Source organism: Mytilus edulis, unplaced genomic scaffold (genome assembly GCF_963676685.1).
Source record: "Mytilus edulis unplaced genomic scaffold, xbMytEdul2.2 SCAFFOLD_1511, whole genome shotgun sequence".
In the NCBI taxonomy this organism is placed as follows: domain Eukaryota; kingdom Metazoa; phylum Mollusca; class Bivalvia; order Mytilida; family Mytilidae; genus Mytilus; species Mytilus edulis.
Window position 1 is genome coordinate 1 of NW_027269187.1, and position 23654 is coordinate 23654.

At 32.2% G+C, this 23654-nt stretch overlaps 1 long non-coding RNA gene across 1 annotated transcript; it reads right to left on the reverse strand.

Annotated features, from left to right (window-relative positions):
- Positions 1 to 3836: 3836 nt before the first annotated feature.
- LOC139509660 (uncharacterized) lies at positions 3837 to 23442 on the reverse strand. Its single transcript, XR_011661789.1, has 3 exons — positions 23349 to 23442; positions 11217 to 11292; positions 3837 to 3975 (listed from the first exon to the last, which is right to left on the reverse strand). It is a non-coding gene; the product is annotated as an uncharacterized lncRNA (long non-coding RNA).
- Positions 23443 to 23654: the final 212 nt, after the last annotated feature.

Genomic DNA, 23654 nt, shown 5'->3' on the forward strand with positions numbered 1-23654 from the left:
TATTGATGTATAAAAAACAATGCAGTTAATCAGACTTGTAACATGATTTACGGCTCTTTCATTGAGAAACTACAGAAAATGTTTGACTTTGGAATGGGTCAATATTTGTCTTATCTAACTACAAGATCAATGGGGGAATAGGTCAATATTTTGTCTATCTATCAATGGTTGATGTCAGAAAACATGGACTTCAATAATCATTCCAGAGCTTCTTTAATATATCTATTTGCACTAAAAATGTTTAAAATAAAATAAGATATTATTTGTATTGAAAAAGAGTTTTTGTACTAGCTGTTATGTTCTTGAGAAACCCTACTTTTTTTTTATATGATCTATGATATAAAATAATTTATCTAATATATATCTTGGGTATTTTTCTGTTGATTGTTTTTGTAAAATAAGCTATTTTTTTATGATGTATTAGTAATTAATGATTAATTACTGTTAATAAAACACTTAGCTACATGTTGAAACTGTAACCAGTATTGCAATGATACCCCACTGTAACTTGTAAGTATTTGGTAAACAGGAATTTGATGAGTGATAGATGTCAAAACTCATCACACAAAATTCAGAGACTAAGCATGCTCAAATGAAAGTTGAATCCTAATAATTAAGAAAAAAACGTCATGACTTAAATTTTATACAAAGCCACTTTGTGTAGGAATTCAAAGTATTTGAAACAGAAAGTGGACAAGCTATGAATCTGGCAATACAACGTCAATATGAGCATGCTCACATGTAACTAAATGCCAAATTTCAGGTTGCTCTGATTTGAAGTTGAAGAGAAAATTGCCACCAAAATTATAAGACAGAACCATATTGAGGGAAAATCGGAAGGAGGCTAGGGACAAATGTAAACCAGTGAACCCACTCCTTTCAAGTCAGTTATTAAAAAGAAAAGTAGTAGTGATACAAATTAAAAACTGGTATACCAATCAACGAAAATGAGGACACAAGCTTCTATACGAGCAGGTAGTTCTAAGGTCTTTTCACATGTGAGCACAATCATAACTTACAAAGATTGCTTCAAAGCACTGGTAACTCGCCCAAGAATATAGATCAATATCCTTGCCCTTCATTAAATCAGAATTAAAATCAGAATTAAATTCAGTCAACACCCACTGATTATTTCCTTGTAAATTCTAACATATGATTTTTATCAGCATAAAAACATAAATCTTATCTAATTCTTAGATATAGACTGTATATCGTAACCCCAACAGAAATGCAGGTTTTACAATTTAGAATATTTTCCCACGATTTTAACTGGAATAATTCCAAAAAGTGGGTATTTCATCTGCTACATAGCTTAATGAAGAACAATTAAGCATTGCCGATATGATGAAGAATGCAATAAACAATATTTTAAGTAGTTTTCACATAAGTTTTCAATCAAGCTTTGATTGTCAACCATTTATCTGGCATTCCAATACACAATAGCTTCTTGGCAGATAAAAGAAATATGGTGCTCATATAAAAAAGCTTTGAACTTTTAATGAGGTAACAACTTTTTCATCTGTTATCTGTTTAAAAAATTAATACTATTTATATCTGAGAAATTTTTGGGATAAAAAGATAGCACTAAAGCACTGTAAGACAGCTGGCTGAGTTTCAGATGGTATCAATGACTTTTGGGAATAATAGGTTGTATTAGTCATCTATTATTATGCAATAATCTCCCTAGTTTTAAATGAATTAGGAGGTATACTGCAAAACTCAATACTTTTGCTAAAGAAAGAGTGCATTCATTTTGCAAAGTTGATATACAGATTCTTTACACAATACTTTATTAAAGAACCCTTAATTGCTTGAAAATTTATCACATGACAAATATAAATACATTGAACAGATTGAAAATATATCATTGATATTGAATAAATACAACATCACATGCAGTTTTGTGAGTTGATACATGTTTTTCATCTACTGAGAAAATTATTTTTATGTCCCATTTATGGGCATTATTTTTCTTGTCTGTTTATCTGTCCGTTTGTTTGTCCTAGCTCCTCTTCATCTGTCTGTCTGTTCAATTTTTAGATTAAAATTTTTATTTGAGGTAGATTTTGATGATGTTGATGTCCAATCACAGAGTTCGCGAAATCTTTTTTCCCCTGGTGGTCCTTGAAGAAAATCCACTGGTCCTCACTATTAATTCTATTGAAAAATACTAAAATTGTGTCAGTCCAAGCAAAATTTTGGGGGTAAAATCCTGAGGACTGACCTTTTTCGCGAACTCTGCAATCAACATGAAACTTAGCACATATGTTCCCTATGACATGATCTTTCTAATTTTAATGACATATCAGAGATTTTACCCCATTTTACTGAACATAGATAATGATAGTGCAGATGGAGCATCCTTGTACTTTATAGGAGATATTCTGGTTTATTTATGTAAAGTAACCAGTGAGTGATGAAACACAAGAATTCTATGATCCGCAAGCAGTCATTATTTATTTGTTTTTATCTTTAAGTATTAAGAGACTTATGGACAATAAGATTGTTGATGAATTTGTCTCAGACATATAACTGGCAGCTAGGTGTTATTCTAGTACTTAACTTTCTATCACTGCAAAAATCAGTCCAGCTTAAAGGTGGATTGCTCCCTGAACAATAAGAAGTATGTCCAATAAAAGTTTGATTGGTTTTCTAATCACATAGATATGAGGGTATTTGCTCAAGCATAACAATTAAAACTGATGGAAGACAGTGACACAGACATAGATTCTTTTTATTTAATACTTTAGATTTGATAAGACAAGATTAAAAGTCAATATGTCAATTTTAAGTATGAAGTAAAATCCTAATCAAGTTTGCAGGAAACTGAATATTATGGAATAAAATTTCTGGATGATCAGGGTAAACTTTTAACATGGAAACCAATTGTGTCTGCATAAAAAGACTGCATCAGATAAGACCATTGGTTTCCCTTTTTTAATAATGTTAATGGTTTACACAAGTCCTTTTTTGAGGCACTTTAAAGCTTGATTTTAGTTGTAAGCCAAGGCTCTGTGTTGAAGGCCAAATTTTGATCTATGATGGTTTATTTTACAAATTGTGACTTGGATGGAGAGTTGTCTCATTGGCACTTATACCACATCTTCTTATCTATCAACAATGGAAGCACTCCAGTATTTTAAGTTTTGATACATCCTCATTGTGCACTTGAACATCTTTTTTCAAACGATTGTACTTGTAAGTCTTTAGATTAAACAAAGGAAATGCATGCCCACTCCTATGGGAGGGGCAGATTGGACAAGGTAGAAATTTTGCCCTACCGGTGCCCACTCCCATGGTGGGCTGGTGGACAAAAAAAATCCACCTGAGCTGTAATTTTGACTGTAATTTTAGAAATTTTGTGAAATGTCATATGCATTTAGAAAAATAAGAAGAGGCAAGTAAACTCATCATAGATACCAGGACTAAATTTTGTATATAAGCCAGATGCCATTCGTCTACAAATGTAGACCCACCAGTGACGCTTGAATCGAAAAATGTTAAAAATGTTAAATGCCATATCCTGCTACGATACCAAGGGAACTTTCAAAATTCACAACTCCATGGGAAAAACGAAAAAAAATCTGAAAAAGGCACAAAAAAAATTTCATCTCACTTTTTATATAATAAACCAAATTTTCATTGATTTCATGGGCATAGATAACCATAAATTTTATGTTAAACACAGTACATATTAATTTTATCAAGGCTCATATAAAAATTTAGGCAAATCCACAAAATGAAACATGAAAAAATGCCATTTTCTCTTAACCTGTGAATATTGGTATGCCCAATTTAGCACAAAAACATATGTGTCCACTGTATATAGCTTACCTTGAATCCAAGTGTTTCTCTGATCTTGGTCACTTGTTCCCTGAATTTCTGTAGTGACGTCTCTAATATCAAGCATCTTTCTTTCCAATTAATGTCTTCTTCCTCCATTTTGTCACTGAATTATTCTGTCTTTCACTTCATCTATCATGGAAATAACATACTGGTTAATTGAAGAATAATTCCATTCTATGACTTAGTGAAGAAGAAAACTGTATTAAAAACAAGAGGCTTAGACGAGCCTGAATTGCTCACCTGATATTCAGGAGTAAACAGATTGAAGGTAGATAAATCTTGAAATTTTGAATTTGCTTGTCCCTATCAGATTTTTAATCCATTATGCTGAACAAGATAGCAGACTTTTACTTGCATTAGGGACGACATCAAAAGATTGATGTAGGATAAAAAACTTAAATCAAATAGTTTGGGGGTGGGGGTCAACAATGCTGCAAGTTTTGTTAATCCAAAATCGATTTTACCTATATCCATATAGGTAAATCAATTTTTCCCAAATTAAGTTAAGAGGGGAGGGGGGTCAGTGAAAAAACTATGTGAATTAAGTTTTTTATCCTACATTGAACTTTTAATGTTGTCCCTTATATTCTTAGATTCTATTTAAACCTATTTATAGCTGCATGTTGGTTGATTTTCAGAAACCAAAAAAAAACAAATTTTATATAAAACTTTGTTTGAAATTAGTCCTGTAATTTCTAGGGAGATTTTCTGACTTAAACTACCATAACTAAGACAGACAAAAAATAATGGCAATACCCCACATTTAAATATCTTCTTATCTTGTTACGATGTATAATATCCTAAAATCAGCTGTCAAAATGTGTATGACAGAAAGGTAAAAAGACATTCTTGATCCATTTATCATGATTTTCTTTGAATTTAGAAATTTATTTAATTCATTATCAATGATAAAACTGTATCTGTCATTACTTTAAGTGCATCATAAATAATTTAATGCAGTAAACTTTCAATTTGAATCTTTTTGCCAAAGGCAATCAATTACCAGTGACATGATATACATTTTTGTGCCTTCTCTCCCCGGTTGATATTTTAAAAGTGTAGGAGTCTTGCAGTTCCAAATGGAAACAATATTCTGGAATATCATTTCCACTGGAATAAATATTGCAGAAATGTTCCTTACAGAATATTTGTTCCAACAGGATCAGACATTATGACATGGTATTTAACAAAGTTTCCATTGGAACTTCTGTTAGGTGGAACAAATATATGTTGACAGAGGGTTCTAGTCCAAAAGTCCAAGAGCATGGCAAATAACTTAATTTGTTTATAATGGTTTATTTTGAAAAACAACACTACAAAAAGTTTCCATCTTTACATGGTTAGATTAATCATATATCAAAGAACCCCAAATATACATTTTTTGTTGAAATCAAACAAAGTTTAATTTGGACCCCAATTTAGACCAACTTGAAAACTGGGCCTATAATCAAAAATCTAAGTTCATGTTTAGATTCAGCATATCAAAGAACCCCAAGGATTCAATTTTTGTTGTCAGATATCAAACAAAGTTTAATTTTGGACCCCGATTTGGACCAACTTGAAAACTGGGCCCATAATAAAAAATCTAAGTACATGTTTAGATTCGGCATATCAAAGAACCCCAAGAATTAAATTTTTGTTGAAATCAAACAAAGTTTAATTTTGGACCCCAATTTGGACCAACTTGAAAACTTGGCCCATAATAAAAAATCAAAGTACATGTTTAGATTCAGAATATCAAAGAACCCCAAGGATTCAATTTTTGTTGAAATCAAACAAAGTTTAATTTTTGGACCACGATTTGGACCAACTTGAAAACTGGGTCCATAATAAAAATCTAAGTACATGTTTAGATTCAGCATATCAAAGAACCCCAAGGATTCAATTTTTGTTAAAATCAAACTAAGTTTAATTTTGGACCCTTTGGACCTTAATGTAGACCAATTTGAAAACAGGACCAAAAATTAAGAATCTCCATACACAGTTAGATTCAGCATATCAAAGGACCCCAATTATTCAATTTTTGATGAAATCAAACAAAGTTTAATTTTGGACCCTTTAGGCCCCTAATTCCTAAACTGTTTGGACCTCAACTCCCAAAATCAATCACAACCTTCCTTTTGTGGTCATCTACCTTGTGTTTAAATTTCATTGATTTCTATTCACTTATATTAAAGTTATTGTGCGAAAACCAAGAAACATGCTTATTTGGGCCCTTTTTTGGCCCTTAATTCCTAAACTGTTGGAACCAAAACTCCCCAAATCAATCCCTTCCTTTTGAGGTCATAAACCTTGTGTCAAAATTTCATAGATTTCTATTTACTTGAACTAAAGTTATAGTGCGAAAACCAAAAAAATGTTTATTTGGGCCCTTTTTGGCCCCTAATTCCAAAACTGTTAGGACCAAAACTCCCAAAATCAATCCCAACCTTCCTTTTGTGGTCATAAAACCTGGCTTGTAAATTTCATAGATTTCTATTTACTTATACTAAAGTTAAAGTGCGAAAACCAAATGTCTTCGGACGACGACGACGACGACGACGACGACGACGACGCCAACGTGATACCAATATACAATAATTGTAATACAGTAATTTTCAATTTTTGCGGTCGTACAAAAATCCTAGGTGAAAGGGGGTGATATGGTAAGTTTATCTAAGGTCCAACCTCTTAAATATATCCCCAAATTATTGGAACAGCATGCCATTGACAAATTCCTTGAGTTCCAGTGAGGTTAAATTGGAATCCACTTTTTTCAAATATAATTCCAAATCACCTTAAAATATATCAAAACTTAAACCTAAAATTTCAAATCAAATAAAAAGCTAGCAAAGTTCCAATAGAATTTTACAGAACAAACCATCTTCCCTCAATCAGTAATTTTAACCTCAATCAGTCAATGTATTGTTGGTTACAAAAATGATTACAAAACCCTAAGAAATATAAAGCATGGCTGATGTAAACAAAGAAAGTTACTTTTCATGATTAATTGAACTTCAGCATTACAGATCTATAAATGAAATAAGTTAACACGTTTTGTTACTAAAAATAGACTAAATATTTATATTCTGGAATTTTAAAGTGTTTTATTTATAACTCCTATAGACCTCCATGGAGAATTCTCTTTAAAACTAATTAACTTAATTATCTTAATGAACTTCTGATGGCTATGTTACTATATGATGTTAGAAAGTTTGGCAGCATCAATGTAACACCACTAATGATACAGTTAGAAATAAAACCAGAGGCCCATCCATTTCTTATGATAGTGCTATATGATCCTAATTTTTTTTTTTGAAATATTAATAACTAGAGGCTCTAAGGAGCCTGTGTTGCTCATCTGATATTTTTTTGATTAAATTTGTCTCTGTAGTTCGAGGAGAGTATTTTTATAAATGTTAACAGACGAAGACGTACCCCAAGTAATAAAAAAAGCTCCCTTGGCCCAGTGTGCCATGTGTGCTGAATAGTTAATACCCTCCATAATTTATGGAATGATTACATGTCGTGTACAATTCACAAGAGATTGGAGCTCAAAGGTCATCTTCAAAAAAACAAGATGAGTCTTTTCATGCTTGCCTCACTTAAAAATTACAGTTACAGTTAAAGGTCTCATTAATACCATATAAATAATCATTAATCATAAATTCGACTTGACCAAAATCAATGGAGACGATTTGAACAATACTATTAACATCCTACTTTAATGCTATGAGTTAACCATAAGTTTGTTATTAAAGGAAAACCAAAGCTAATTATTCCCTCTTCAATTCTCTTTCAAAGGTAACAGGCAATTTGATCTTTAATATATAAGAACTGGATTAATGACTTGCAAAAACTTTTCATACAACATGATAATGATTTAAAGCTATCAAATGAAGCTCTTTTACTCTGTATGCCTATACCAGTGTTCAGGTTACCGTCTTTTTTGTCCTTTACTTCCATTTTTATTTTCCCTATAAAAGAGAGCCGAAAGATATCAAAGAACAGATAAAGTAACCATGGCAAAAAAAACAATAAACCTAAAGACAAACAACAGATTACAAAACATAACATAGAAATCTGAAGATAGAGAAACACAAACATCACCACAAAAAAGGTGTAATTTCATTTAATGTGGCAGGAAAAGCAGATCCTGCTCCAGATGTGGCACCTGTCAGTGGCGGATCCAGAAAAGGGGGGGGGGGGGGTTCCGGGGTTTGGAACCCCCCTTTTTTTTTGGACAATCAATGCATTTGAATGGGGACATATAGTTGGAACCCCCCCTACCCCCCCCCCCATCCTTTTTAAAATGGCTGGATCCGTCCCTGCCTGTTGTGTTACTCATGCATCAAGTATCAAACAAAAACTGAAAAACAGAAGAATAGAAAAAACATTTTACAAATATATGAAGAAATTGCCAACATCAAGCTCCATAAATAAGTTTAGAGCTGATTAAGATTATGGATTAGCAGGAAGAGATAATTGATCTGCACCACAAAGTTTAGAGAGTATGTTTACTGTTAATTAAGTACTGATTGTATCTCTGATTACAGATAATTGACATGTGATGATAGGTCTTGTTGTACTCAAACCCCCTTCTAACTATGTAAGATGTGCACATGTGTGTTGCATAGACAATCATGGGTCAAAACTTTGGATAATTGAATAAAAATTCTTGTATGTTTCATTTTAATTAACTATTTCTGCAAAACAGTCTGATATCTATCTAAGGTTTTATATTAGAATTATCTATCTATTTTCCAAGTTAAAAATTCTCAATTTTTATAAAGCAAGATTTGGGTCAAAGGTGGCTAGCAACTGAATTTGTTTTCCAAACAAGATTGCAATACAATGTCATTACGCCACTTGTTCTTCAAAGTATCAAAAACTCAGCGTCTACCAGATTTTAATAAATGTAAAGTCATTCTGTTCAATGGTACTTGAGAAATTCTGTTCAGAAGAACTTAAGATAAGTGTGACAAAAAATTTAAAACATTCATCCTGACTAAAAAATCCCATGTCAATATTTATAGCAGCTGACAGAATATATAATAATTCTGCTCATGATCAGTATTACCTGAGAAAAAATGTGAACAAAATATTTGTTGTACGAAATAAAGGCAACAGTAGTATACTGCTGTTCAAAACTCATAAATCCATGGACAAAAAACAAAATCGGGATAACAAACTAAAACTGAGGGAAACGCAGGAGAACAACACAACATTAAATCCTGTGAGAATAAATATAACATCAAAACCAAATACATGAATTTGGGATAGATAAGTACCGTGACACGACTTATAGTAATGTGAATTCACACTCAAAAAAAAGAGAAAACAAACGACACCAAGGAAACACAACGTTAAAATGTAACACACACAGAAACGAACTATAATATAACAATGGCCATATTCCTGACTTGGTACAGGACATACGAACAGAGAAATAGTAAGACAGGTTGAATGAATAAATTTAAATTTTCAGGGACTCTCACTAATTTCTTAATGGTTGACAGAGAAAAACTTGGGTGATCCAAAACTGCTATAATTCTATGTATATATGTCGCTTAAAACAAAGATTCCTTCAAAGTATTTGTACTGTTACTGGATTAATAAAGAATTTTTTTTAAAACTCTATAACTAATAATAAGGAAGTCATGACATACTAAATATTGCATACATCTTTTAGTAACTGTAAATTCAGAAATTATTGCAAGGTTTTTATTATTGCGAAAAATGAGACAGACTTGTAAACGCAATAATTAAAACTCACATTTTGAAATATTTTATATGAATTAAACTGGATTTTTCTCATAATCGTAAAAATACAAATCGCATTTAAGTCCAAAATGGTGAAATCGCAATAATAAACACACGCAATAATTTCTGAATTTACAGTAACTCTATATGTATAGACCATTGTAGACTGAGTATAAATGAAAAAGCTGATATATTTGAGTAGAAAAATAGCTTCCTCCTTTCTTGCTCAAGTTTTAGAGGCTTATAGCGAGTTTATGGTACTGTAAATTCAGATATTATTGCGATGTTTTTATTATTGCAGAAAATGTAACAAGGTTACAATCGCATTAATTTAAACTCGCATTTTGAATTTTTATATGAATTTACTAGGATTTTTCTCAATATCACAAAAATTAAAATTGCATTTTAGTCTGAAATTAATGCAATAATAAATGCACGCACTAATTTCTAAATTTACAGAATAGTAAAATTTCCATTTTAATTTCTTACACTTTATAACCATGATTACATAAAAGTCATTGAAAGTCAACTTGTTGGTGTACTTTGGTACTAAGGGACGACATCAAAGATCGATGTAGGATAAAAAACTTAAAATCAAATAGTTTGGGGGTGGGGGGTTGAAATTCTGCAAGTTTTATATATCTAAAATCGATTTTTACATATATCCCTATTGGTAAATCAATTTTTCCCAAATTAAGTTAAGAGGGGGGTGGGGGGTCAGTGAAAAAACTATGTGAATTAAGTTTTTTATCCTACATTGAACTTTTGATGTCGTCCCTAAAAGTATGTCCTAGACCTATCAATCTGGAAAGAAAAAAATAAAGAGGAAAGAATTCCATGAACATGATGAAAAAAGGTCTGTCAGGGGTCATCCAATTTACTGTTTAGTTAAAATTGCTGGATTGGACACTGTTTAATTTTATCAAACAGTGGCAAATATTACAATCATGATCATAGTCATTAACATGCTAATGTGATATAAATAAACATTACTGAACCAGCTAGTTTAGTTATAGTTTGATTTGTATGTATTGAAATATTAATTTTAAATGCAAAAAGAACTTCAAAAGTACATATTTGAACATGGTAAAGCTACAATTCAAAATTTAACGACTTTTTTGGGAGAGAAAGCAAATTTAGAAAATAATTGAAAATTAGTCCTACCTTTTTCACTAAGATTTTACATTCGTTGATGTCCAGTATAGATATAAATTTATTATAAAGGGATTTAATATTCCTCCTCTCTGTGGGTCAAGAAATGGACAGTAAAATCAATATCTGATGAAGATCTTTCATGATCAAGTGCTAATTAATTGTTAACATGGTAACAATCCAATACTTTGTTTATCAGACTGGAAAATCTTCCTTCACACAAATCTTCATATCAATGCAATATTATAAACATTAAACATATATAAATCTATTTACTTACTTAAATAAAAACCTTTAAAAATACTTCAAAAAAGCTTTAAAACTTAAAAAGTTACTATGACTTGGAGTATATCCATTGCATTCAATTACAAGGGTTTTGATTGTAAACTATCAAAATTTTTTTTTTAGATTTCTGACCACATGTGTAATAACAAAATGTATGCAAGAAAATATAAGTAATATAGAAGTGACCTTACCTTACAGATTGACCATCAATAGATCAGCATCAATTCCACACCTATCATAACCAATACACATCCTAAGGAGGGCATGCTGTAAAATAAAGATATGGATTATTGCTATAGATAAAATGTTCTATTGATAGAAGTGCTAGTCATTGATGTTTATCAAGTAATCTATTGTACATACATACAGTACATATGGTTAAATCAATGGCAGCTCTGTAGTTTGACCACAACACTGACAATGACTGTGATAGTTTGACCAGAACTGCCATTGACAATGACAAGATAGTTTGACCAGGACTGACAACTCACTAGGACTGACAACTGACCAGGACTGCCACAGACTAGGACTGCCACTTACAATAAAAGCCATAATTTGACCAGGACTGCCACTGACAATGACTGTGATAGTTTGACCAGGACTGCCACTGACAACTGACCAGGATTGCCACTGACAATAAGTGCCATAGGTTGACCAGGACTGCAACTGACAATGACTGTTATAGTTTGACTAGAACTGCCACTGACAATAAGTGCCATAGTTTGACCAGGTCTTCCACTGACAACTGACTAGGATTGCCACTGACAATGACTATGATAGTTTGACCAGAAATGACACTGACAATACCTGCCATAAGTTTGACCAGGAATGTTACTGACAACTGATTAGGACTGCCACTGACAAGAACTGTCATAGTTTGACCAGGACTGCCACTGACAATAACTGCCATAGTTTGACCAGAACTGCATGCTACAGACAAATAATGGTGGATATTTGATATTGTGGTTTAGCAAAAATCTGAATACAAACAAGCCTACATCAACATTGTACTTTGTTGAACATTAAAATTGGTAGTTATCAAATGTAAGTACCATGAAAATTGGTATCCAGCAAATAATGATGAACTTACAATAGAATATAATAATGCCCTCATTGCTGTTAGTCTCCCACTTCTCTAACCATATGATCTTTTTAATTTAAACACATATTAACTTACACCATGCAGGCTTTAGCAACATTCTTCAAATTTAATAAATTCTTTGTTAAATACTGAGTTCTTTCTTTAATTGCAATTTTGATTGTTTTATTTACTTATTGTCTAAATCATATTTCATTTCATTTATGACTGTAATAAATAAAAGTTTTGTTTACCAATTTATGAACAAGATATTATTTATGAGTCATGATTTTCAATGTATTTTTATCTATATACAAATGGATTTTTTATGATGAATGATAATAATTCAGACCTCCCTGAGTTTATTCAGTATTATAGTTCTCCCAAATAGCAAGCTGCATATTATTATTGTTATTGAACCCTCAATAAAAGGTCACACAATCATTGACATAGAAACTGACGATAAAATACTAATATTCCCTGGTCCTTTTTCTTCTTCTCTTTTCTTTTCTTATACTTAAAGTTACTTCTAACAAAAATATTCTTAAGATTATCAATTTGTGCTTTATGGGTCCCTAGTGAATAACTTTATCTTCAAATTATTATTCATAATATCTAACTTTTGGGAAATTCTTGACTAATTGTGTAGAAATTATTCAAATCAATGAAAGTCAAGTCAATGCTACAACGTGTTAAACAACCACTGTTTTCTCCGATATCTTTCCGATATTGACAAATAAGGATACAATTACTTTTGCTTTCACTTCTGTCAATGATAAAGTGGTCCATTACATGGAGAGAGATACGATGTAGTTAGCTTAATACGATAATGACTACTCTATAATTAAACTCACCCATAACAGGCAATTCAATTTATTCTAAATGTACTTCAGTGATAATCTTCAGTGTAAAACTGCATTTACGATAAAGTGAAGATCAGATCTGACATTAACTAAAGTAAAGTAAACTTTTACATTCTAATATTTACATAGATCATCAGATTCATTCGTTACAATTAGGTCCGGAATGTATAGGTCAGAATAGTCAATATCATATTAATCACATATCCAATATAATTTCCTGCAAGGGTGAACTGGGTGAGGGAGAAAAGGGGGAGGGGTAATTAAGAAGGATAATTAAGTACTTATAAAAAAATTGTTTGCCATTTGGAAAAAATATTGGCAATATAATTTTGACCAAACTAAAATTTGTCATACATGCCAGGCCATAAAGTTACAAAATGTAGATACATGTAAAAAACCAAGAGGTTTTTAAAACGTTTAATGTTAATGAATGTTAACATAAATTCCACTTGTCCATTTAAAATAATCTGGACATGTTGTGAAAAAATACATCTTGAATCTGAATTTCATATACAGTGAAACCTGTTTTAAAAGACCTCTCAAGGGAGAGCAAAAAAATTGGTCTCTTGTTAAGACAGGTGGTCTTTTAATTCAGGTTCAATCTTTATGAAATGCACTTAAGAGGGATCTTAAATCAATGGTCTTATAACACAGGTTTTCACTTAATACAGTTGGTCTCTTAAGCAGGTTTGACTGTAACTTGCCAACAGATTTTTTTTTAAAACAGCAATTCTAAGTCAAGGATAATATAAGAATAAAATTCTTCTTGAATTACTGAGAACACCTGACTATTTACTAATTAGCTTAGTTAGTTCACAAAGGAACTTAACAAAAGTCAGATAGCCTCTTAGTCTTAGTATAGCATTATGATACACCAGATGGCATATTACCGTATTATCTGATTTACTACAACGTTAGCTTTGAAAAACAGAATACAAGTAATTATATAAACTCGTACAATTTTCTTACTAACTTGTTTTTTTTTTGTCTATTTTTTGTTCATTAATTTAATGATTAAACTAAATACATGCACATGGAATAATTAGGAATGTCTTCATTATAAGAAATAACTGATATTTCAGAGCCGTAACAATTAGATGGAACTATATACAGAATAACTATTGATTCACAATGAAGTTTTATCTAACATGTCTAAATTTTCTTGTATCTGATAGTTTTGGGAACTATAATATAATGAGTTACAACATTTAATATAATTTAGCTGGATCTTAGGATATGTTGGGGTTCACTGACAGGCTTAACTCCTTTCTGGGGAAATATATCATTCAGTAATTCTGTGTTGTGAAGTAGTATATGGGCAGGAATTTGCTAGTGAAATTTTAGGGTCAATAGTGTTTATCCAATTAAAAAATAAAGAAATCATGCAAATATGGAGAATAAACATTGTTTAAATATCTAAGTGGGTTAGTCTTTATTGCCAAATGCAAAAAAAATGGATCCAATTAAAAAAATCAACAAAAAATCAGCACTTGTTATGTGCTGGTAGTTGAAAACTGTAGACAAAAAGTGTGACATTTCTGCAGTGGCAAAACCCCTAGTCATATTTAGAATATGCCTGAAGAATTGTTCTACTATAATAGTTGAAAATCAACTGCAAAATGATCCGTCTATCATTTAGAAACCCCATTTTGTACAGAATCCGATTATTGCTGCAAATAAAATATGTTTGAAAACGGACAAGTGCATGTAACTTTTCCCGGTACACAAATGTTACATGCACCTTTTCATTAGCTGATTAGCTTTGGAAACAAGTTATTGGTCCAGCATGGCAAATTTTGAAAGGTGTCAACAATTGGTACAATTTGGATTTCATGATTTTTATCAATCAACTGAAGTTTGAAAAATATAGAAGGTAAGAAAATTTATTTCATTTTCGTGTCAATACTGCCCAATAATACTCATCTTTTTATAACAGTTGTATACTTTTTATAGTAAGCATTACCATAATTATTTTTTTCACATTTCAACCCACTGACAATTACATTAAAATGTGGCTTTGTCATCTTTCACACTAGGCATATACCAGTGATCAAGCAGATGATAAGAGAGTGGGACCAGGTTAATTTGACCTCACAATGAAGTGTTACATGCACTTTCTGTGTAAATTAGGTTCTTTGATAATGATGTGTGACTTGCTTTGCAATTTTGTCAAAAAATATAAGTTTATCTTGTATTTAAACAGGTTTGACCCTTACGATATTCATTTTATTGCTGGAGAGATTTCTGTACATAACATTGACACGAAAATATTTACAAAGGAAAGGTGTCTATGATACATGCAAAAGCTTTTTTTTGTACGGTTTGCCTTATCAATCTATTTTTTTACATGAAATACCACAGATTAATTGCCAATTTGATTAACTAGTACTTGTATTCATTCTCAGTATTATAAAGATAACTGGCCACTTAATTTGAAAACATAAAATGTAACATTGACACCAGAATAAAAACAATATTACTTTATTACACTTAAAGCATAATTGGCCAGTGGATAATATTAAATCAAATGTAAATTTATGCTGAATTCTTAACAGAGAAGTTGTTGATCTTTCTTGATTTCTAGACTTTACAATATTTACTTGTAATTCTTATTGTTTAAAGGCATGTAACATTGACACATCTTCTGCGTCCAGGTTACATGCTACAACATAATAAATGTGCATACAATTATTCAATTAATAAAATCTTGTTGAAATTTAAATTTGCTTCATTAAAATGATATTAAAGAAATAAATGAGTTTTAACTATTTGTGTTTATTTTTTTCCTGATTGACCAGCAATTTTTCCTCATCATTTGTTGGTGTTCCTGTCAATGTTACATACATAACCCAGAATTATAATGTTTTAAAAGCATTGATTTCCAAACCTCTGTTATGAGCTTTAAAATGAGTTTATCTGAGTTTATAAATGACTAACATCTGAAATATTGTCATCACACAATTTCTTTGATGCTCCTATGATAACTTTATGAGTAACATGGACTATGATTTTTGTATCAGGTCTTTTTTGTGTTACATGAGAAGATTTTACTGTGTTGAAATCAACAGTTAATCTAATTTTTAATATTCAAAGTTATTATTATGATACCTATTTTAAAAAATAATGTATAAAGTAAACCCAAATTAAACTTTTTTTTCATTAAGAAATTGTGTATGTAACATTGACAGTCTATTATTTAGACTTTTACATGTTCAGGCCAGTGTTACATGCGTAAACAAAACTTACTGCCATATGGAGCTATTATCTTATTTTTATTTTACAAAATTAAAGCGTTTTCATGTTTTCCTGTTTAATTTGTCTTTTAACACTAGTTAGTAACATTGACAACAATATTTTGTGTCAAGATTTTTTTATGTTACATGCAAAGGTATTACTTCCTTAAAGTCAGACATTTATATAACATTTTATAACCTAAATGATTAATTAGTTATTACTGGGCAGCAATTATATTATTTCTCCAAAGTTGACTATTAAGCACACCACTTTCATCTTCTGGTCTTCATGTATGTAACATTGACATACAACCTTTTACTTTTCTGTTTATGTTAATACACGCATGAACAGAACTGATAACATTTACTTACTCCTTTACTCTATAAAGAGATTATTGATAATTTAACTTGTTTTACCACCATCAAACTTCATCTTTATTTCTAAATATAGATATTCTTTTTAGAAGTGTATTTTCTTCATTGACAACAAAATTGGTGTCGGTCTTGAAAATTTACATGCAATTTTTAATAAAAAAAATCTACAGGCAATATAAACCTAAGAAAGAAAAAGATGATCAGCAATAAATGTGATGAAGAAAACTCTCAGGAAGATGCTGCAAAAAGATACTGTCCCTGTCAACCAGTCAAATGGTGATGTCCCTGGCAGACAGACAGATGGTGATGTCCCTGTCAGCCTGGAAGATGGTGATGTACATATCAGTCAATCAGTTAGTTGGTGATGTTCCTGTCAGTCAGTCAGTCTGTGATGTTCTTATAAGCCAGTCAGTCTGTGATGTTCTTGTAAGCCAGTCAGAGGGTAATGTCCCTGTCAGCCAACAGATGGTGATGTCCTAGTCAGCCTGGCAGATGGTGATGTTCATATTAGTCTGTCAGTTGGTGATGTTCCTGTCAGTCAGTCATATGGTGATGTTCCTGTCAGCCAGTCAGATGGTGATGTCCCTGTCAGCCAGTCAGATGGTGATATCCCTTTCAGCCTGTCGATGGTGATAACCCTATCAGCCTGGCAGATTATGATGTCTGTGTTAGCCAGTCTGATAAGGTCCCTATTAGTGAGTCAGGTGGTGACGGTCCTTTCAGCCAGTCAGATAGTAGTTCTGTGTCAGAAAACCAGATGATGGTGACTGTGTATGCAGACATACTAGTGATCTCCAATTTGACCATTCTACAGCAGTGTAGAAGATAGTTATTTCAAAATCTTGTTTATTTATCCCTTTTCATTCATCAGTCAACACATGTATCATGTGTATTTACTGATGCTCATTATAGAAATCATGAGGAATTCAATTTGTAACATTTTTTTAAATTGTTATGCCAATAATTGACATTCCAGAATATCTTTTGCATTATAAGAGGTTCAGGCTCCTTCTGATTTCAAAATAATAATAATAAACTCATCATGGATACCAGAATTGAAATTTTGTAAGCCAGAAACGCTTTTCGTTTACAAAAGACTATTCAGTGACGCTAATGAAATAAAAAAGTAAAAGAAGGCCAAATAAAGTTGAAAACAGGCCTATGGTCTAATGGGTGTTGGTTTTCTCTTCTGAATTATTTTACACTGGTCATTATGGGGCCCTTTAAATTGTGGCTTCCTGTAGTTTAGGTAACAAGTTTTCAAGATGAAATGGCATTGAAAAATCGAAACAAGATATTTGAGAGTTTCTATATTATTGTAAATTTTATAATCTATGCATGGATTTTGGTTCTGATTGAGGGTAGATTAATTGTGTTTTGTTTTTTTCTTTTTTCAGATAGATAGTTGAAGATGTTGGAGACAGAAAACAAGAAATAAGAAACTTGTTTTGAATATTTTAATGTTTGAAATAAAATTTATTGTTTAAACCTTAAAAAGTTATCATAAATGTAAGATTAACAAGCAGAAATAAAACGAGATATAGGGTAATATGTCTATCAGACAACAACCTCAAAGATGAAACTCAAATTGTTCTTTATAGAAGTTATGTAAACGATTGAAAACAAGATTCTCAATAAATGCAGCTGTATCAACCTCTCGTAGATTTGTCCATGTTTTGTCTTGGTTTTTCATACTATTAGTTTTAAGTGTAACTGTGTCACATGAATGAGGGATACATGTAATCATTTTGTACCCTTACTTTGTCAGTATTAGTTATTGAGTGAGAAACTTCGTGGATGCTGATGGTTGTGTGGTTGTCTTCTTATCAATCTCATCCCTGTGCATAACAAAGCGGGTTGCTTACTTACTGATATAAAAATGTTTCATGTTGTGGAAATTTTGGATGACTCCTCTATCAATTGATCTATCTTTGGTCTTAATTTTATTTTTCTGGTTATTTTGACATTTGAATATCGTTTAATTTAGCCTTCCATAGTGTACCACCATGAACAAGCATAACTACTGGTATAGTTAAAAAATATGTCTGCTGTCTGAAATTTAGGTGAATGGTTTTGGTATTAACCACTAATAAATGACTATTTAAATAATATCATATACATGTATGAGAAATGTGGCAGTATAATTGTATAATTTACATTCAGATGGTTGTTTGGAGGCTTTTTATATCTTTTAAGGTCAATTCTGGCATGGTTCATTATTCATATTTTTTGTGTCCACGTTACATGCAACATTTAAGTCACTATTTTATGACAGAAATGAGATAATTGCAAAAATATTAATACAATTTTTTAATGTGAGGGTAACACAATGAAAAAGAGCCTTTACATGTTCAGAAAGAAAATGATTCTTACTGTATTTATCTCTTAAACTTTGCATGTAACATTGACAGAAAAGTAGAGGAAACTTGCTTTCACAAAAGTTCTGAAAGAAATGAAAATATAAATTTTAGAGTTTTGATGATAGACAATGTTTTGTGATCAATATATATGATATTGAATGTTGAATAAGTTAAGGAATCATTAATCTCAATTTGGAAAAAGTGTCCATGTTACATGCTCCAAATTCATTATTTGCTTTGGTTCCAAACTGACGTAAGTTTAAAAATGATTTTTTTGGTTACAAATAGAAGGACACCATTTGTAGCAATAATTTGTAAAAAATTTAGAACCTTATAATGATTTTTATTTTTTTCTTACAATGTCACACTAAAGTAGCATTAGCGAATTCCTGCCCATATAAAGCAACAGTTTAAAGTTTGAATGGACTCTACTAAGGCCAAAATAACGTTAGATTGTTAGATGTTGCCAGAGTTATGGATATGTGGTGGTCCTTGGGAATTGACCACCACATTTTTGGGAACGACCGACACAATTTTGGTAAATTGCAATAGAAATGATAGTAAGGACCTGCATTTTTTTCTTCAAGGACCATCAGGCAGAAAAAATGTAGAGAACTCTGCATTGCTCACCTATCTAAAAAGCAGTCTACCCAAAACTTTTTATGAATTTTTTTTAATTACATGTAAGATATTTTCCTGCTCTTACATCCTCTTCTTGTCTTTAGCTTGTAATTTATGTTGCTGAAAAAAATCTCATTGCATACCTACCAACCCTACAAGACATGGTTAGGCAACATCTAACAAGGATTTTATAAAGGTGGCTTTTAATATGGTATACATTGTCAGTGTTCCAGCTAGGATTTCAAAAAGGGTGCCAATCCTGAAAAAGGGCATTTAACGCGTGATATGATAATATGAAAAGGGCATGTTTTAATAAAGATATTAATCAAACATTGTGTTTATTCGTTGAATCACTGGTTTAATATACAAGAACAACATCATTAGCCCATATAAAACTCTATCTACTTTATAGGCTGAAAAACTTGTCAAGCAGCTTGTCACACACGTTTTTAGATCATTGTTAGGCACAGTTGAGCTTTATATGCAGTAAATTTCGAAAAGGTGACCTACTTCATTCTGTTTCTATGGTCTGATACACTTTACCAGTTTCACCTTTCTTCCTCTGCTGTGCTAAATGGCAATACAGCACAAAACAGCTGTGCTCAGTAAATGCAGAATGTTAGGATATAGCAACAATGAAAAATTGTATTCAAAATAAAGAATACAGAAAAAGATGACCAAGGCACCCTACCAACACTGCTACTAAGACCCTCTTTTACTTTTCCCATAACTCAAAATACCTTAACATATATATATTCTTATTAAGCAAGAAGTATGTAGACATATTTTAGAATATGTTAAGTGGGTTACTCAATGCTAGGAAAAAATCAGATTGAGTTATCTTTCTTTATTCGGGTGTGCTCCTTCTTTGGAGGATTATAAACAGTACGTAGAAGATCGATGTAAATATGCCCAAGTTGTCGTATGCACATTTCTTCAAAGATAATTGCCGACTGACCGATTCTATTAGAATGAATTAATGTTGATGTTCATTAACAGGGGTTAAAATTTTTTGTAACAGCTAACTAGCCCAAGACTTGTTGGCAGCAGGATTTCACTAGCCCTGTTGGAAGAACTGCTAGTCCATCAAAACTGACCTGCTAGCCCTAGTATGCCGTAAAAATCAAGAGTTTGCTGCCTAATACAAAATGTGTGTCCTTTGTTTGAAGAAGACATTATACATGTTATACACTGTATTTCATATTTTTTGTTAATCTGCTATTTATTCTGTTGGTGCTTAACCTAATTTAGTTGTTCCCACATTCAAAGCAGACTTTTTATTTGCGTGCTTGGGGCAATTAACGGCAATTTTTACAGAGCATCGTCTGTTTTTTTCATCACCAACAGCCAACCTTGCCAGAGGAATCATTGTGTCCTAGTTCTGCCAACTTTTTTTACAGGTAGTAAATATGGTAAATGCGTGAGTTTTTGGCCAAATTGTAAAGATCAAATACAAAACAATAGATCAAAGGCAAATGCTTCCAAATTAGCATGAAAATGTGTGAATCTCGCGATAAAGACTTGGCAGGCTTCCTGTCTTACTTTTTGGACCTTTTGGATTATAGCTCTTCATCTTTTATATAAGCTTTGGATTTCAAATAATTTGGCCACGAGCATCACTGAAGAGACATGTATTGTCGAAATGCGCATCTGGTGCAACAAAATTGGTACCGTTAATTTTATTACTACCACTGGGTCGATGCCTCTGCTGGTGGACTATTAGTCCCCGAGGGTATCACCAGCCCAGTAGCAAGTACTTCGTTACTGGCATGAACATACAAATTTTTTGTGTTATTAAAATTTGCTGTCACAAAATATTATAAATTATTATAAATTAAGGAATGTATCTCCCTCATGCAAAGCTCTGATTCCTTTCACGGATTTGGCTATACTTTTTGGACCTTTTGGATTATAGCTCTTCATCTTTTAAATAAGCTTTGGATTTCAAATATTTTGGCCACGAGCATCACTGAAGAGACATGTATTGTCGAAATGCGCATCTGGTGCAACAAAATTGGTACCGTTAATTATTAGACACTATAAAAACATTTCCACTTTTCCCGGTCGTATTTGGCATTTTTTGGAGGGATGAATTGTCAGTCTCATTACCCCCTTCATCTACAGTTTTTCGTTTTGAAACGGATAAAGTTCCTGGGCTTCCCGTATTAAAATATTAAGAAATATTTTGTTGCATGGTTTCGTGCTCAAGAGCTGTGCGACAAGACAGGTCAATACCGATCAATACATCATACCCCCAAATACCGTTAATTGAAAATCTCGGCATCAGCAATGTACAATACCCCAGGCCATGGTATGAGAAATCAATATTTAAAGTACTAGAATTGCAATCAACATACGATACCGAGCAGCCAGAGTTGTTTTTCTATTTTTAAAATATGTACAACAGGACCTGTACAAACCAGTTCAAATTCTTGGAATCCCGGATTAATTGAATCGGATTGGCTAACATAGAATAGTGATGAAGGGATTTTCCACTTTCTATATTGGAAACGTCAAGAATTTTGTGTTACTAGTCCGTCGGGCATATCGGGTTACACATTTTAACTGCCCGAGGCGTAATTGATCTAGTCCCGGGCGTCAGGCTAGTGGAATTTTTAACCCCTGATTAATTACCCATCCGATAAACTGATTACCTATAACAACAGATTATGACACCAGTTGTAACCGTTGATTAGCTTGGGGTCATAATCAAAGTTATATACCAGGTAAAATTTAGTAATTAGCAGATTATTTCAATACGAACCAAAAAATATACAATCGATCTTCAAAAAAGGCAGGGCGCCCTGGAAACTGTATAAAGGGCACAGGGTGGCACTCGGAAGTGCGGGCGCTGCACCCTCTGAAAACAACCTAGCTGGAACACTGATTGTATTATACATTGTAATTTGTCATAACATATAATGCGGCACTTTAATTGGCCAATATTAGTTGATCTGGGTTGATCTTAAGTTTGCAACTTTTATCATGTTTAAATGAAGTAACAAACTTATTTTGCTGCCGAAAGTTAGATTGATGTACGTTTTCTTGTAACAAGCACCAGAAGTGCATGAAGTGATAAAAAGTTGTCTTTTCATCAAAAAAACCTACCACACACTGAAAAGACAATGCTTTAGAAAATGAAATGTTCATTTCTGAATTTCTTTAATTATCAATAAAAACTTGTTTTCGTTTTGGGGATCTGGTAAGGCGAAGTGACGGTCGGGAAAGCAACTTCTTCGACATGGTAGCCCGGTAGCGTGAGCCCTGTACTAAAGATTTTGTCAGGAAACAAAATGTTGTTAGACGATACGGACACTGACAATATTGACACCAATACATGTATATGACCACAATTTTTTTAGCGGTCGTATAAAAAATAAAGACTTAGTCTGAGATTACTCTGACGTCCAACGGCTAATTTGCCAGACAAGCTGGGCCCTGGATATAAGGGCCCCAGCTAGTCTGGCAAAACAGCCATTAGACGTCAGAGTAATCTCGGACTAATTAAGACTAAGCAACACAAACCCTATCAAAAACTGAGGGTGATACAGGTGCACAAGGGTAAGCAAATGCTGCTCGTGACAACGTCATGTGGCCCCCATTATGTTGCTTATGTTAGTACAAACCCGGCTTCTTTATATTATATATATGGACACTATTTTCTTCCAATTGCCAATATTTTTATACTAGTATTGACAGAACGTCGTGCCTGTGAATTAATACTATAAAAAAAATCTTCGTGTCCTCACATACACGTAACACCTACCTATCATATCAAGATATTGTAACTTACCCAGAAGGATTTCGTTGTTTTAAATCTCCTGAGGCTGTAAAAGTAGAAATGTTGCAGACGAAAAATTAACTTACCGGAAACAAAATATTTAAAATGGAGGTAACGGGGTTAATGTTTTGGTCAAGGACATTTCTAAATTATATAAAATGACCAGTAAGAAATACAATTATAAATCAAAGATGCTGTAGACATAAGGAAATATATAGAATGTCTAAAGTATCGCTAAATAAATATTTTTATGGATTAAAGTATATTTTCTGCGGAATAAAAAGATGTCTGCGCCCATGTTTTAAAATGCGATCAAAA